The sequence below is a fragment of the Nelumbo lutea genome, chromosome 3 (assembly GCF_056320005.1).
Source record: "Nelumbo lutea isolate HS-2025 chromosome 3, American lotus-T2T, whole genome shotgun sequence".
NCBI lineage: Eukaryota > Viridiplantae > Streptophyta > Magnoliopsida > Proteales > Nelumbonaceae > Nelumbo > Nelumbo lutea.
In genome coordinates, this window is record NC_142686.1 from 79,997,482 (window position 1) to 80,015,001 (window position 17,520).

Consider the following 17,520-nt stretch of genomic DNA (forward strand, 5'->3'; position numbering starts at 1 on the left):
TATGTCATTTAATTAAGGTACTTTGTCCATTTTACGAGAGCTGGGGCTTGTCTTTTTCGCTGTGGCTTTGGAATGGGAGCTGTCCAGCAGTGTTACGTGGCAGTTAGAAAGCAAATCGCTTCCTTTCCGAGTTAAAAACGTGTCGCCATCTGTCTGCTCTACCGACAGGATATGCTCTGACCACGTTCCCTATCATATCGCAAGAATAAGTGAATAATAAACAAACGGTGCCTTTTGGTCTTACTATTTAAGTAATTAATTAGATTAATAATATGGTTCGAAAGACAGAATTACCCTTATGTCCCACCTTTCTTGCAATTATAACTAATGGTTCATTTGTCTTTTCGTTTGTCCAAAATGAGATGTGAATCTTATTTATTGTTGCTTTCTTTCAACTAATGATACCCAATAAAAAACGAACACGTGTAGGAACGACAACGTCAGGAGCAGGTACGTCACCGTCGAGCAAGACACGGACGCGACACGTGAGAAGATAGGGAATGGTAGTTGGAAATTGAGATATTTCTGGTGTCAGGTCCGGTCACTGACTCACTGTGTGTACATAATAAATGGAACCTACATAACTAACAAAAGTAAGAAAGGGACCACGTCAGCAATGTTTAGATGGTCGGCATGAGAATGGAACGAGCGACGGAGAGAATCAGTGTCTTCTCCTAACAAAACCCGTCCCAAGATCGAAAATCTCACCTTGAGATGAGACCGGGACTCAGTTATCATCCACCGTAAGAGTGTAAGACTGAGCCCACCCTTCCTGAGAGTCTGAGACGTAGGTAGCTCAGGTTGGAACCGTGTTGGAACGCATTCTAGTGGAAACAGATCCGGACTCTGCGAACGAACAGGAGGGCTCAGAGAGTGAACGCGAGTGAGAGGCCAGTTGTTAGTATCGCTGCTTGGTGCTTGCTTCGGATGATAATCCAACTGACAGGCCATCAACCAGGAGATGGAGACACGTGGCAATAATAATTATGTGGATAAGCACAGCAATTGACCAGTTGTGACTTGAAAAGGAGGAGAGAATGGTGGGCCAACGTGCCGAGGATGTGGATGTGGGAATGCCAAAGTTTCTCGTCAGGTGAGGGATAATGGATAGTGCCGTGACTGCCGTCTGCCGGTGTGCCGTGTCCTTATGGCCCACGGTCTGGACACGGGAGACGGAAATTTGGTTTGGTACGTTGCGATTCATGGGACCAGCGAACTTGGATTCAGTCCTCACTCATCAGTCAATTGCAGCTGTGCATTTAGGATATCTCCCCATATACAAATAGATATTTCAAGCACACGGTTGCAAGTGGCCGTGAGTAAGCAGAGCCTTGTAAGTACTGAATCTAATCTCGGGTCCAGCACACTGTTGCTGGCTGCTGGTTATACACAATAGGCTCCACATTGTTTAATGCAGTGTTTGAAAGGAACGAAAACCTATAAACGCTTTTCCTTCCATTCCCTAATTTTTTCCTTTAAACCAAACACAGCGGGTAGATATCAATGAACTTTTAGTTTGGCCGGATTCCAAATCCCAAATTATAAACCATAAACATAAAGGCTTAAAACCATTAAATCTTAGGCGCCTAAATCTTAAACTCTAAATCTTAAAATTTAAATTATAAACCTTTAAACCCTTAAGTTGTATTTAGTTTGAAGGAAAAAAAAAAAGGAAAAGAAAGGAAAAGGTAGGGAAATCATCAAAATCCAAAATTATTTTGGATTTATTAAATCTTAAACTCTAAACCCTAATCTTAAAAGTTAAATCCCAATTCTAAATCTTGAAATCCTAATTTAGAAAATAATACAACTTTGAACCCTAAAATTTAAGTAAGAATAAAATGCATTGGTGGAACACATATCTTAGGAGCAATATATGAGTTCAATTTTGCTAATATAGGGGGTTAAAAGAGAAAATCATGACTTTAGATTACTACACTGGCCCAACCAATAAATCACTTCATCTATTTCATGGTGAGACCATGGCAACAAGTTGGGATCTCTTATCAATAAAATGTGTTCCAAACCCCTACCAACTTCATCTAACAGGGATCCACTATAAAAGTAGGACCTGCCATAGATAAGATGTGTGGTGTTAAATCCAATTGGATTAAAGTATCATCGAATTTATATATAATTGTTATAAATTTATAAAATTAAATATAAAACAAAAATCACCTTAAATGGTGATAATTAGTTTGTTTGAATCACATATCCAACATAATTCTAAAGAATTTTAATAGCAAAAAGTTATCAGATCGGATTAGATCAAGCAATGAACTTAATAAATTTAATTGAACATATTTTTAGATCCAATTATGGATAAACAGATATCTGTGCCCAAATTTAAATGAATTGGATTAAATGTAATTATTTGTGGCCCTGCCAAAAATAGTTTTTTTAAAGGACAAAATTAGGGTGCAAATGAATTGACTGTAAATTCTGATTTATTTTTCTTAGTAATTTGACTTTGTTTTAATTGTTTGTGGAGTAATATGAGGCACAGAATCATGTTATCTCTCCACTATACATGAAAGATAATGAATAGGGGAGTAAGATGCAATTTTCAAAAATGAGGTTGAGGTATGCGCTTAAAATTTTGCTCTTGAATATCGAAATTAAGATGTGTCTCAATAACATTTTTGAATTGTTTAGGAGGTGATTTTGTTTTAGCTATTAGGCATTGTATGCCCACAATCAATCAATTTTATGTATATTATTGAACAAAATCAATACACTATTATTTCAAGTGTGTAATTGTCAAAATTACCCCTTAATTATACATTTATGAGAATTATGTAAGTTTAAAATAAAGAAGTTGGGAAATTTATCGTATTAAGGTTGACACTCCTATGCTGCCAAATTGGTAGAGCAATTTATCTCAACTATTTGGGTTAGGCCTAAGATATAATGAGTTGGTGTTTAAGATGTTGGATTTTAGTCTAATAAGAGATTAAATCCAATGGGTTTGATTGGTCAATTACATGAGAAATTGTACATGCACACTTGATTGAAATATCAGTTTTTCTCTTACAAAACCTAGTTTTGAACTTGTCCCACATTGGAAAATTATAAGTTTTGTTTTCAGTATTTCAATAGAAGTTGATTTACACTCCTTAAAATTAATAGATGAGAGTATGGGGATTCGATACCATGCAACGCGCGTGCGCGTGTGTGTGTGGCGCAATGAGGCACTTTAGAGGCGCACTTTGCTCGCACTACGCGCACACCCGCGTGGCTCGCGATGGGCGACTTTGGTTTTGGTGCGTTGCTGACCGTTGATCACCGTTGATGAGATCAACGGTCACGATTCGATCGGGTGTGATCAAGAGGCATAGTTCAAAGTTAACAATCACTAACTATTAACTACTTTTTAAACAATCACAATGTTTGAAATTGTGATTTCTTCATACCTCTTTACAAATTATTTAAGGAGCATGAATCAGACTCCAAAACACACAATTCGAAATTCACACACACTCTCTCTCTCTCTCTGTCCGGTCTGCTATAGTCTCACAGAAGGTTTCTTTGGAGACTCTTCAACTTTGCTAGTTGCAGATTCTTGCTCTATTGTATATTGGGAACAAATTTGCCTGTAACCCAACAACAAACTCAATGAAACTGAGTGGGGGCAAATAACGTTCTAAAGACAATGTCCTCAGACGCACCTCAGAGCTTCTCCTCCAAAGTTACAGTGACCCCATTTTCTCCAACATAAGAAACACTAAACGGGACAATTTCCAGTTTAACCTTCGACACTGGAGATAGAGGGGTAAAGCTGAAAAAAGTTGCACTTAATTCCCTAACTAGATAAATGAATTTGCATTGAGTGTTGAACCAATCTACTTTTGATATGCCAATTAGTGAGATCCTTATAGGGTCAAATGCGTGTACTTGAGTGAATGATTATTGTGATAGGATCAATTACTTTGTCAAATAAATAGAATACCATGTATAAGTGCACTTTCTTTGATGAAAACTTAAAATTGTCTATAGTAGATCTTAACTTGTTTTGAAACCAATTTTACAAAATATACTTATAATTATAAATGATTTATTTTAATGAAAACTTTGTAAAATAATTTTAATCCCAAGATCCATCTGAATAGAGGGTGTAACACTACATCTTACAATCAGGGAAAAGGTCATTCCCTGTCAACAGTGTTTAAGTATTATTGATTGAAATATTAGCTACAAATGTCTTGTTGGCTAAAGCGGAACTAGGGAGGACCCAAGGGAGCCATCCCCCCTAGTAGTGGATTCATACCTATAACATGTGTTACTAACCTATTATTTTGCAAAATAAAAGAAAAATAAAAACAAAATAAAAAACATAACTAAACCAAGATTCAATCAAAGAATCTGATACCTAATGCATAAAATCACGTGGAATCAATTCGAACATTGCCTAAAACAAAAACTTAGAACCGTGGAACCAAAGACTTGTATAGGTTACATGTTTGAACAACCAGATTTTTTTTTCTTGTTCTTGTCCACTGTTCAAGTTTTACTTTAAAACCAAGATTCAATCAAAGAATCTGATACCCAATGCCTAAAATCACTTGGAATCAATTCGAACATTTCCTAAAACAAAAACTTAGAACCGTGGAACCAAAGACTTGTATAGGTTACATGTTTGAACAACCAGATTTTTTTTTTCTTGTTCTTGTCCACTGTTCAAGTTTTACTTTGAAGATTGAACACTGCCCAACAATGCAAATTATTCATTAATTTGAACAGTTGAAGTTGAACTTATGATATTTTAAGGAGTTTGACTATAATGCAGAAAAGATATGATATTGAAAAACTTATAACCAATCAACCAAGGTCATAAAAGTGGTAATAAATTAGGTGGGCTTCATATATTTTACCTTTTTAAATTCTTGAATTGGATACAAAGGCTAGTAGACTACACAAGTGCATAGCAAGTAAATTGTGAAAGTTTTTTTTTTTTTAACTTTGAATCTCTTCCATTTTTAAGGTTATTTTTATCATGTATCTGATTAATTAGAGGAGTCTAAGAAACTAACTTTGAATTTTTTTCTAATTTTTTATTGTTAGTTCGTCATTGTGTGCATACTGGAATTCCTTCATTCAACATGTTGGAATATGGAGTACCAAAAAAAATTTTACATTACAGATTTGAGATATATTTATAAATTATTTGATTTTTTATAATTTTTATTTTATTTATTGGTATTTTTTATTAGTTTTCCTCTATGCATAGGCCACGACCTACCCAATGCACGCAAGCACTTACATGACTGCACTTGCACCCCCTACCCACTACCTAGCCCACCTGCCTAGACTTGACCAATGCCCAGCCCACCCACCTTGGCCTAGCCACCCAGCCCCCTTGTAATTAACAAGGAAAACAACAAGGAAAACCAATTTAAAAAAAAAGAAAAACATATAAAAGATTAAAAACAATTGCAAAACAATAGGAAACACTCAAAAAATGTTTTTTTTTTCTTTTTAATCAAGTAGTCAATGACAATAGAAAAACACTCAATAAAAAATGTAAAACTACTTAACATTTTGATGAGTGAAACACTTTTATTATTTTCAATATATCTTGAAATCAACATAACAAAAAATATCTAATGAAAATAAATGTATAAACATAATAAAAAAATAGAATTTAGTTAAATTAGAACTATTGAACTAATCTAGTAAGAAAAAAAAAACATATAATTTTGAATTAGGAGCTAAGGAGATCTTGAAAATATAAGAAAAATTTCTGGTATATTAACTTTAGAATTTTGGATTTTAGAATCATACATTATATTTTATTTTAATTATTAGCATTTTTATTATGAAAATTAGGATCTGTTAGATTCCCTCGCAAGAAAAAATCCAGACTCCACCCCTGCTTGTCAGACCAATTACTTAATGGGCATTTCTCATTTCAAACCATTAGGCTTGGGCTCATAAGATGGCTAAAACCTAAGTCAAAGTTACATTACTTATTGAGCCGAATTAGGCATTACGACCAAGATTGAATGTTCTAGTGCATTGTGACAAAGTGACACTCGACCATGCGGTTATCACCTTAATGACCCTGGCCTTAAAGACACCCGATGTGTTGAGTCGTTACGAGGAACTTCCCTTTCCGCTTTGGAAGAGACATCGACTATAAGTATGGATCCCTAACCACATGTACCCTTCTTACACACTCCAGTATTCCTATTTATACTTGGGCTTTCTAAGATCTTGACTAACTTGACTGTTGGAGTCCTTGTCTTTGGGACCAAACCCCCAAGGCCTCTGACATCTTTTTGTATTGATAGGTGGGACCCTCAGCCTCATCAACCTCAGGGATTACACTTTTGACCTTACTACAACATTTGGCAACATCAGTTTTGGGGCCTTTGGGCGTTTAAACACTCTCCTAGCCGATTAGAAAAACTAAAAATTAGGAAACAATCCTAACCAACTTAGGATAAGGGAGATCTAATTAGTTTCCTACTTTAACTCCAAATTCCAACAAACTAACTACTTATTCAAATTAGAAAGTTAGAAACAAGTTTTCCTCTTAAGTAATCCTAATTATCTCAAACTTTGACCAGCCACAAAGACATTAGCGGTGTCTTAGGAATATCGTAGTAAAAGCTGGTAGTGTGTCTTTAGCTAGGCCCTAGGCCTGGTTCTCAAAACATCATTTTACTGCATCGACTCTACATATACAAATGACCTAATATAGCTTCTCCAAACATCAATACAGCTTCTTGAAATACTTAACCATTTGCGGCGAGGTTAAGTAGTCTCGTATTTGAAATATCATCATTATCATCAACCAAGCCTTATCTATGTCATTGGCTACATGAATCTTGCTTTGTGGTCTGTTCTGGTTAATGCCATATCCTTTAAACCATTATCACTATTTCTACCTATGTCCTTTTAGATCAACCCTTAGCCGTTTTAGCCCCTTCAACTTGTGTATCAAATCACTTCTTGCGGGTGCTCCTGATGGTCTTCTATGCACATGACCAAACCATCTTAATCTATTTCTATCATTTTATCACCTATTAAAACCATTCTAATTTCCTACAATGGCATAAGTTTTGATCCTATAATTTCTAATTTTTTTGCTCATCTCCTATTTGAAGATTTGTGACATCCAACAAAATTTGAGTATGGATATAGAAATTCTAGACTCCAAGCCTTGTTGCTTTAGCTGATCCAGATTTGAATTTGAGTGGATTCATAAATAGGCATATCCAATCCATTTGAATATGGCTAGACCAAATCTAACCCTTTCATCCTGCAAATACATCTATATAGGTTAGATCCAAATATAAATTGATCCACTTTTACTCAATGTTTTCAACTTTTTAATCTGACAAGTATGAGTGGACAACTAATCACTGAATTGGGTTTCTAATTTAGGCCTTGTTCTTTTGGTTTGGTTTCAACCTCCGATGTCTTAAAAGCACTATTTTTTTTTAAATATCAGGATGTTCTCTAATACATTTTGTTTTTTAGATTTTATTTTATACATTAGACTTGACAACATTCTTATTATTTGCCCCCAAAATGCCCTTCTATTTTTTGGTCTGTGTTTATTAAAATCCCTAGCATGGATCTCTCTCTCATTTAGGTTGTATTTGGTTTGAAAGAAAAGGTGGGGAAAAGAAGTGGTGTTCAAACTTGAACACATTGACACAACTTGATAATAACAATGTAAAGCACAAAACAAATGCCTCTTGATAGGCTGATAAAAACAAATGCAAATATATCTATATCAGATGCAAAAGTATGTATAATACTATAGGCTCAAACACTTGAAGAGATTCAAGAAACCTCAATGGGAAACAAACTTTTCTCAGTACTAAGAATTGATTAAGCTAAAAAATCTCTTCTTTCTAAAACTCTTTTGCACACAATATGCTCTCTTTTCACTTATCAAATTTCTATTGATTAAGCTTTTTTTGTTTTCAATCTAAAACCACTGATTTCTAGTGGTAGAGAGCAAGTGACCATTATAGATCTATTGGAAAGGATTAAACCATATTTGAAAATGTTTAGAGAAAGCTCCCAATAACGTTGAAGGCTTAACAAAAGAGGAAATAGTTGTTATGCCTTCAAACAATCAAAATTTTCACCAAGTACTGGACTAACACGAGCTAGTGGTTGACTACTACGTAAGGAGTCTCTTCTCATTGATAGTTGACTACATCCTCCTATAGTCAACTACTAGCCAATACTCAGTCTTGGCTGTGAGACATACTTGACTATTGATTTTCTATAGTTAAATACCAAGCAATATTCAAGTGGTACTAGCATCAGCTATCAAAGATAATTGACTATAGCCTCAAGGGGAATGACTATTGAGTGACATAAGTCTTGACTCTAGCTTCAAGGGTTGTTGACTATTGATCACTCCTGACTCTAGAAACTTTAAGATTTTGATTTCAAAGATTAGTTGATTATATTTTACTATTATTTAACTAATATTTTAGTATTCCTTGGATTATTGTCACCTTTAATAGATCGGACCTTGGTTTCTGTGTTCTTGCCTACCACCTTGACTACCTTGTCACCCGGTTCTTCCTCTCGAGTGTCCATGAAGGGGTTAAGCTTGTTGGCATCAAAGTTTGGAATAATTGCTAGCAACTACCCCTGGCATAGATTGAACCCCTCTAATAAAGACTTGCCTTTGAAAGATCAAATTCGGATAATCTCCTTATCTGATATATATATATATATATATATAATAGTTGAAAAAATACATGTATTTTTTGTTTTACTTTATTTAAACTATTATATTTTCTTTTCCTTTTAATAATTTATTAATTTTTAAAAATGAAATCTTGGATCAAATTTGGGTATTTGACATCTTGATCATATTCGAATTTAAATCAATATTTATGAAATATGATCAGAACTTCAAATCAGATCTATAATGTACCAAATCAGATTTGAATATACCTTGATCAAATCCGATCTGATTTGTTTGCATCCCTTTGGCAATGAACACCTAGGCCTCGACTTTATGGACCCTAGATTCTGCCACCTTTGGAGAAGAAAGGGCATTGTGGCATTCCTCCATCTTCACTATACCTCTTCTTGTAGCCCATCCTCCTTTGATAGGTGGCTTGCCTCGGCATCGGCCTACTCATATGCTCGCTCTTGGGCTGGATCCGATTGTAAGGGGTGACTACCAACAAAAATTACATGTAAAAAGTTTCTCCCTACATCAGCTCCCTTGCCTAACACCAAGTCAATTAGGGGAGAGTTGGGTTTGGCCTCTAAAGACTGCATGTCTCTAGGCAGAACACTGCCACAAGTTAGCTCTTGTCCTAAAAGAATCATAGTGATGGAGTCTCTCAACTTCGTTGACTAACTTGTCCAAAAGTTGACATAGTTGGCAAAGGGCTCATGCTCTCAACTATCAGCTGAGCCATTGGGGGTATCAAAGAGAACCACTTGGGGAGTAAACTGAGGTGTAGTCATTAATGAGCCTTCACCATGGCCAATAACTTGCTTCTTAGGCAATATTTTCCCCTTCTATAGTGTCGAAAGTCCTCTTGTTGACTACTACTGCCTTCTTTCTATCCATGACAACTACCTTAGCTTTTTTCTTCTTCGAAGTGGCATCTTTCTCGGCATTGTTTTTCTTTGTGGTGTCAATAGCTACCACCTTGCCTTTGCAAACCTTACCCTTTTTCTTACTAGCCTTGTCCGTAGTCACCCTCATTGTTGCCTCAACATCGGCGTTCTTGGTCTCTAGTGCCACCTTCTTCCTAATAGATACATCCATGTCTATAAAAGCAAGAAACTCAAAGTTAGTACAATTCATGCATAAATCAAAATAAGTTAAGCAAGAACATGTATCCACCCATATTAGCTGAATCGAGGCCAGCCATCTACTTAGACACTCCCTCCATACCTAATACGGGTTAGTAACCCCTTCTCCTCTTCGGTGTTGTACAACTAGAGCTTCTCAAAGGTGATGTTTTGGTTTCCCCACCTCATCTTGAAGGACCAAACCCTAGGACAAGACAAATAGAAGTATTTTCCCTTGAAGTTGTGCATAGAAGATAAAGACCCCTTCAAAATTTTCCCATCTCAAGACTTGAAGTACCACCATCCCTTGCCCGAGGGGTAGCTCCTTGTAATGTACAAGATTCTAAACATATTTAGGGTAAGAGGAACACTTTGAAGATGAACTATGGAGTGAATTCTATTGATGGTCTTGATGGAATTGGGCACAATTTGACTCATGGTATGTTAGGAAGTCTCCTCTACCTCATCCTTGGATTCCTCCATGTAATCATCCTTGGAAGTGGAAAAGGAAATGTTGGGGTGGACCACTAAGGAAGATCATAAGCTTCACTATCAGAATCAGAAGACATGATGAGGGATGTAGGGACTTACTAGAGAGTTTAAAGGAAATACGAAGACAACAAAGACTTCGAAAAACATACACTAAAAAGCATACCAAGGTGATATGAAAGCACTTGAATGAAAACTAAAGCAACAAATGATAGGTCTCTCGTCCCCTTAACCCCTCCTTTTTAAAAAACTTTAACGGTTGAGATCCTTCTAATCCAACAACCACGATAACATCACTTCTGATGAGGGGTGAATTGGCCATCCAATAATATTGTGCCATGTGGCAAGTTTGAACCATTTTATTACACCTTGGCACCACATGTGGCTGAACCTCATCTAACTAGGTTGTCCTAAATTGGCCTCTATGAATCAGACCTCGACCAATGCGAGACTTATAAGTCGCTCAATGACAACCCGAACTACACCACCTTGAAGGCATAAGTCGATGACTCAAGCGACCGACCTGTCTCCCCGACCTAGGCCACTGACAACCTGTGTGGTTAACCGACCTCTAGCATATTGGCCTACGTGACGTATCCAACCTCATCTAGTCACCTCACCTATTGGTTCCAAAGCACATGGTGATACGTCACCCACCTGGTAGTGATGAGTCCGGTTCCATCTGCTTTGGAAGGAACCGAATGATGACCATCACAATGTTGATACGGCGTGCACCAAAGATAATAGGCTAATAAGGCTTATTGTTCCTAGATATCTAGGACATGCCACTTAAGCCCCGATGTCTATATAAAGGAACCTACAAACCTTCACAATGTATGCAATCTCGTGCAAAACTTGCACTCACTCTCTTTCTTTGCTCTCAGCAACCTTAATCAACTCAACTAACTTAAGCATTGGAGTGCCTTCTCAAGGTTAACCACCCTAGGTACTCTACTTCTCACTACATAGTCTTCATAATGTCTTCACCCAAGAATAAGGAAACTAACTCGACAAAACCTCTGATAAGGGAAATTATAAACAGCTGAGCCTTCAATGGTTCTTGTCGACATGGATCATCAATAGTTCTAGAAGCTGATGCATTACATGTGAAGCATGGCTCTGCGCATGCAGTCCTAGGAGCATCGATTCGTAGCTCTCAAGTCAATCATCCTTGAGTACCATTATAGGTACAACCACTACTCTAGAACTAGGACCAAAACTAGAACATGAATTCATCATGGCCAGTCACTTTGCTGGAGGAATAATGTCAACCTCACGACGTGACGGAGGACCTTACTAGGACCCGTACTTCCGAAGTGCAGGACGCTACTTATGCCCTTGACGAGGAGGGCAACAGAGCAACACTCCTCCGTTAAGTTGGACAACTCGGCTTTGTTATCAGGGTCTAAGTGGGACAGGCGAAGGAGGCGCCCTAGACGCGAGCCCGTCTAAAGACTGAGAAGTCAGTTGGTCAAACACCTTGAGCACGCTCTAGTTCACTCAAGCATCACCCCTATCAGTTGAGATCCTTGTCAAGCCTTGGCCCAAGGACTTCAAGGTCTCGAACCTAGAGACCTAAGATGAAACCAATGACTCAGTTGGCCATGTGGATAGCTTTCAGGAAATGATGCTATCTGCATGGAAAAAATGATGCTAGCCTATGCCTCACCTTCCTGACCACATTCTACCAAGTTGCTTGGATGTGGTATTTAGGTTTGGCACCAGGTTCCATTATGACCTAGGACCAATTTGTGAACATTTTCACCACTCACATCGCCACAAGCTAACATAGTCCAAAGACTGTCGAGCACCTCACAACGGTCTACCAGTGCTTCAACAAAGATCTCCGGGAGTTCATACGAAGGTTCAACCTAGAGTCCTTGCAGATCCAGAACCACAACCCTGCCATGCAGATGATCGTGACGATTTTTAGTGGTCGAGACCCACACCTGAGGCTCTCATTGGCAAAGAATCCCTTGGAGGACATGGGAAAATTTCCCAAGCAGGCCTAGAAGTACATGAACAATGAGGAGTCGTTTCGTGCATAGGAAGAGATAGCCAGAATGGGAAAGAGGAAGGAATGCAATGATGACCGAGGTGAAAGTAGCAACAAGAGAAGCCAATGAGACAACAGGTCCTCAAGGCGCTCTAGGCTTCTTGCCCATCATTCTAGGTTGTCTCCCCAACGCTCTAGGTCATCTTCGAGACATTGTAGGACTCCCCCTATGAAGTACAAGAATTACACCTCGTTAACGCAAGGATGAGGAGATTCTAGTGGAGATTAAGTCGATTGACTACCTGAAGTGGCCACCTCACTTAAAGGGAAATCCAATGAACAAGAACCAACATTGGTACTTTAACTTTCATAAGTAGAAAGGGCAAGACATAAAGAACTGTCAGAACCTCAAGTGTGAGATCGGGGAGTTGATCCAGTGAGGATATTTGAAGAAAATCAACAAGAAGGAGGACCAAGCTGCTGAGCCACCAAGGAACCCATCAAAGTACCAGCTCCAGTAGATTGAACAACCACTCGCCGGGGTCAATAGTGGTAGGGTGCAAATCATCGATCGGAAGAGCAGCAATGCATGACTTCAACAATGAAGAAGACAACCCTCTGAAGAGGTTGAGGACTGAAGAGGTGATTGACTTCACTGAATATGATACATGAGGGGTCCATTACCCGCACGATGATGCTCTAGTGGTGAAGCTGATCATCCATAATTATGAGAGGAAGCACACTCTAGTCAACAGTAGAAGATTGATAGACATTCTCTTCGTTAAAGCTTTTGAAAAGATGAAGTTGGATAGAAAAACCTCATCCCTACCAACGTACCATTGGTCAATTTCAGCGGGGGCATCATCTACCCTCTCGAAAGAATCAACATGTCAATTACAATGGGGACCGTGCCAAACAGAACCTCTTTTAATCATGATAGATTCTTGGCCACCCCATCCTACACACACTCCAAGTTGTGGTATCCACATACCACTTGGCCATGAAGTTCCCCACCGAGCAAGGAATTGGGGTAGTGCAAAGGAGTAGTTAGAGTCCTTGAAATGTCACGCAGTGGCCTTAATGGGCAAAGGCAAACGGTCATTGGTAGTTGACCTAGAACATCTCCCAGAGCTTAGCAAAGGTTGAGGTCACCTAGTGGAAGACGTTGTCTTGGTGCAGGTCTCAAATACTAAGCCTGAGAAGATGGTATAGATTAGGTCACGCCTCGAGGAGCCTCTATGCACTAAATTAGTAAGTTTTTTATGTTCTAGTAGTGATATTTTTGCCTAATCGGCTACAGACTTGCCCGACATAGACTCCTTTGTTATAACTCAAGCTTAACGTAAGTCCTTTGGTTAAAACTGTAAAGTAAAGGAAAAGGAACTTCACCCTAAAGCAGTGGACCATTGATGAGGAGGTAAAGAAGCTCCTCAATGCCATATTTATTAAAGGGGGATATAGATGATAAGGGAAACTTTTGGGCCCTAATATCAATAAAAATAATCTTTTTAATATAATTTCTAAAATAGGTTAACTTTTTTAAAAATATATCAAATAACTGCAAAAACACTGTTCATCTTTTTCCTCTTCCAATCACTATTCATCTTCTTATAACACCGCCGAAGAGGTTGCTATGTCCATCACCACAACCACCACCAGCCAAGAGATGATGCTGCTTCATCCCCGACTCAGCCCAAAAGAGTTTTCTGGCCACAAGAGGACAATTAGATACTACCACATCCACATCCTTTCCTTTCAAAGAGGAAATATTCTACAATCAACACACCAGTAGTGAAGTCGAACTAAAAGAGCGGATCTCTAGCTTGGAATCATTCCTGAAGCTTGAGCCTGAAGCAGCTGAGCCGATGGGGAGTGTGGAACCGGAAGCCACACACGGATGCCCTTCAAAAGAAGAACTCATAGCAACTCTGCTCCAAATTTAGATGCAGAGAAGAAGAAAAAAGAAGGAGGAGGAGGAGGGCAAAGAGAAAGATAGAGACCAAAGGTGGGGAGATTTGTTTGGTGGTCTTAAGGAGGAAGGAGATGAACAGTGTTTCTACCCTTTTTTGATATTTTTAAAAAAAGTTACCATATTCTAGATGTTAAAAAAATATTTTTATTGATAATAAGACCCAAAAGTTGCCCTTATCAACTACAATCCCTTTATTAAAGAAGTAGAGTACTCGAGCTAGATAGCGGACTTGCAAGCTTTTGAACCGAGCTAAGCTCGAGCTTAAGCCTCTAGTTCGAATCGAGCTCAAGCCGAATTTGAATAGCCAAGTATCTCGGCTCGCCTCGAATCCACCCCTAGTCTCAATTACTGTAACTGAACAAGGAAAAACCCACCGTTACATCACTGTTTGTTCAGTGAAAAATCAAGTTTTGAGTAATTCCAACTAGTAGTGACCTAAGAAAATCCTTGATGGTTTTGAATGTAGGACAAATGTAGAGGAACCTCTTAAAAGAAACACACTACTTTATCTCAGTTCTTCCTATCGTAACTTCATTGTTTTCTTTTCTTTCAAGACAAAAGAAAAAAAGGAAAAGAAAAGACAAGATTTCAGGCGAGTTTGGTGTGTCAATGACCGGAAGAATTGTATCTTGCTGAAAATTTTGCATGACATTTGGAACTGTCATTTTAAAAACTTAAAGGATATTTTTGTCATTTCACATGACATCTAACGTTGGTTAATGGTTTTGGCCTAAAATAGCAGTCTTTGAAAGCTCAAATACTGCAATGGCACGTTTTAAAGTTCCATTACAAAAATGAGACTAACCCCAAAGTACAAGATACTAATATGCAATTTACCATTTACCCTAAAGATATCAGGCATGAGTTTGACAAAAAATTGCAACTATGTTAATTTTATAAAAGATTGCCTGAGGCAGCGGGTCAAGCATATCTTAAATTCTATTGGTTTAGACTTCTGTCCTTCCTGCCAAGTCGTAAATTGTTAGGACCATCTAATTGGTAATGTTATTATTTCATTATTTGTTAGCAAGGTTCAAAGTTTTACATATGTTGTGTATTTATTAGTTTTTAAATCCACTAATGTTAGGAGTTAGAATGTGATTACTTTTGAAGGGTAATGCAACCTAGAGACGTCCTGAATCAATTTTTGAAATTTTAAAATAAAGTACGGGAGATGTTTCCAGTGCACACTTTTTTGACTTCTGTGGGCCCCATGTTCTATGATGGAACCCATGAACACAAATTACCAAAAGCATCTCAATCTACATTCTCACTTAATTTCTTTAACATTCATCCATCTACATCCATCTAAGCATTTGTAATTTTACTACTCATTTCTTAGCGGGGGCTCATATGCGGGTTTTTGTTAAGCAAAAGTGAAACAATAAAAATACATGAATAGATAATTTTTTATATTTGAATTTTTAAAATAATTAATAATTATTTATGTTTAATATACGTGTTTTAATAATTTTTACAATAAAAATTAATCATAATTAATTTTAACTAAATTAATAGTCTAATCTCTAATAAATGACAATACTTTTTTTTTTTTGTATTTAGTGATATGCACCACACTAAAACACCTCACCCAAGTCGATGTTTTTCTTTTGGTATTTGCCCAAAGTCTGATTGTGGGAATTAAATTCGCATCTATGCTGGAATGAACCATGGAACCAATTGAGCACCCTTTAGTTGACTAATAAATAACAATATTTTAATCTCTAACAGTTATTGAAATTTATTAGTCAAAATACATAATTTCTGAAAACAAATTTATAACAAAAATTCAATAAATCCAATAATTACAATAAATTAAATTTCAAAAATTTAATCTCTAATAAATATTGAAAATTCAATATTAACAAACAAAACAAAAAATATATTTATACATAATTACTTAAAATATATTCTTCACAAAAATACAATAAATAATTACTGAAAATAGAATAAATATAAATTTTAGTGTATGTATATATACATATTGTGTTGTGTGTGTGTGTGTGTTAGTATATATATAGATATATAGATAGATAGATATAGATAATGATTTCAAAACTACTATCAATAAATATTAGTTTTTCTGAAAATTATTCTCTATGATTATTAATTGATACAAGTGAAAGTATGATTTTATTATTAGTATAATAATAACTGTAATCATTATTTTAATTTTTAATATATATTAAAAATATTTTTTTTGAAAATTATTACATATTTTTGCTATTTGGAAACCTTAATACCACTGAATTATTTAATTTTTTCATTATTTCAATAATAATTAAATTTTTTAAATTACTTATACCTTTTATTTTTATTATCAAATATTATTAAATTTTTATAATCATTTTTATTCTTAAAAATTTTTTAATTTATTACATAATTTTGTTATTAAATGTATTTATTATTTAAATAATATTTAAATATGAATTAGTTAATAAATTTGTTATATTTAATATACTTAACTTTTTTGTCATTTAAGTTTTTATAATTTTAAAGTTATTTCATAATAATAAATATTTTGTCATACAATTATTTAGCTAATGTAATATTTTGTTATTTAAAATATTTACTTATTAAAATATTTAATTTTTTTAAATTTGTATTATTTAAACAATATTTAAAATTTTATTTAGTTATTAAATTGATAATTCGTAAATTTATAATTTATATTTTCATTATAAAATTTAGTTCTAAATTTTCTAAATATCTAAAATTATTAATAATCCAAATATTATTAAATACTAGCAACATTGAGAAATGCACAAGAAAAAGATGTTATTAAATACTCTGACACTGCACAACCTAGGTGTAGGGATGGCAATTTTCCCCATCCCTGTCGAATACCCAACCTCCTCGACCAGGTGGGTGGGGATGGAGACTAGCTTAACGAGGATAGAGTGGGGATGGGATTAATAAGAACACCATCACATGACATCAAGGGGAAGAAGGGTTATGAAACCAAACAGTTCATTGTCCAATAAAAATTGAACGAGGGAGCTTAAAAAGGGGAGCGGGAGCTTCAATAGTTGATCAGTGTTGAGTTTCATTACCCTTCTTCCTCTCTACAAAATGAGTAAAATGGTCAAAAAATATTGTAAAGGGTAATTTTGCCATTTTGAAAGTATTTAATGCACACCTGATGTCATGTGACAATGTTAACCAATAATAGAGACCTATTAAACACAATTTGAAAGTTGAAATATTGTTCAAGAATTCTCCCTATTAAATGTGCATATATTACATTAAATATATAATATTAATATTATGTGTT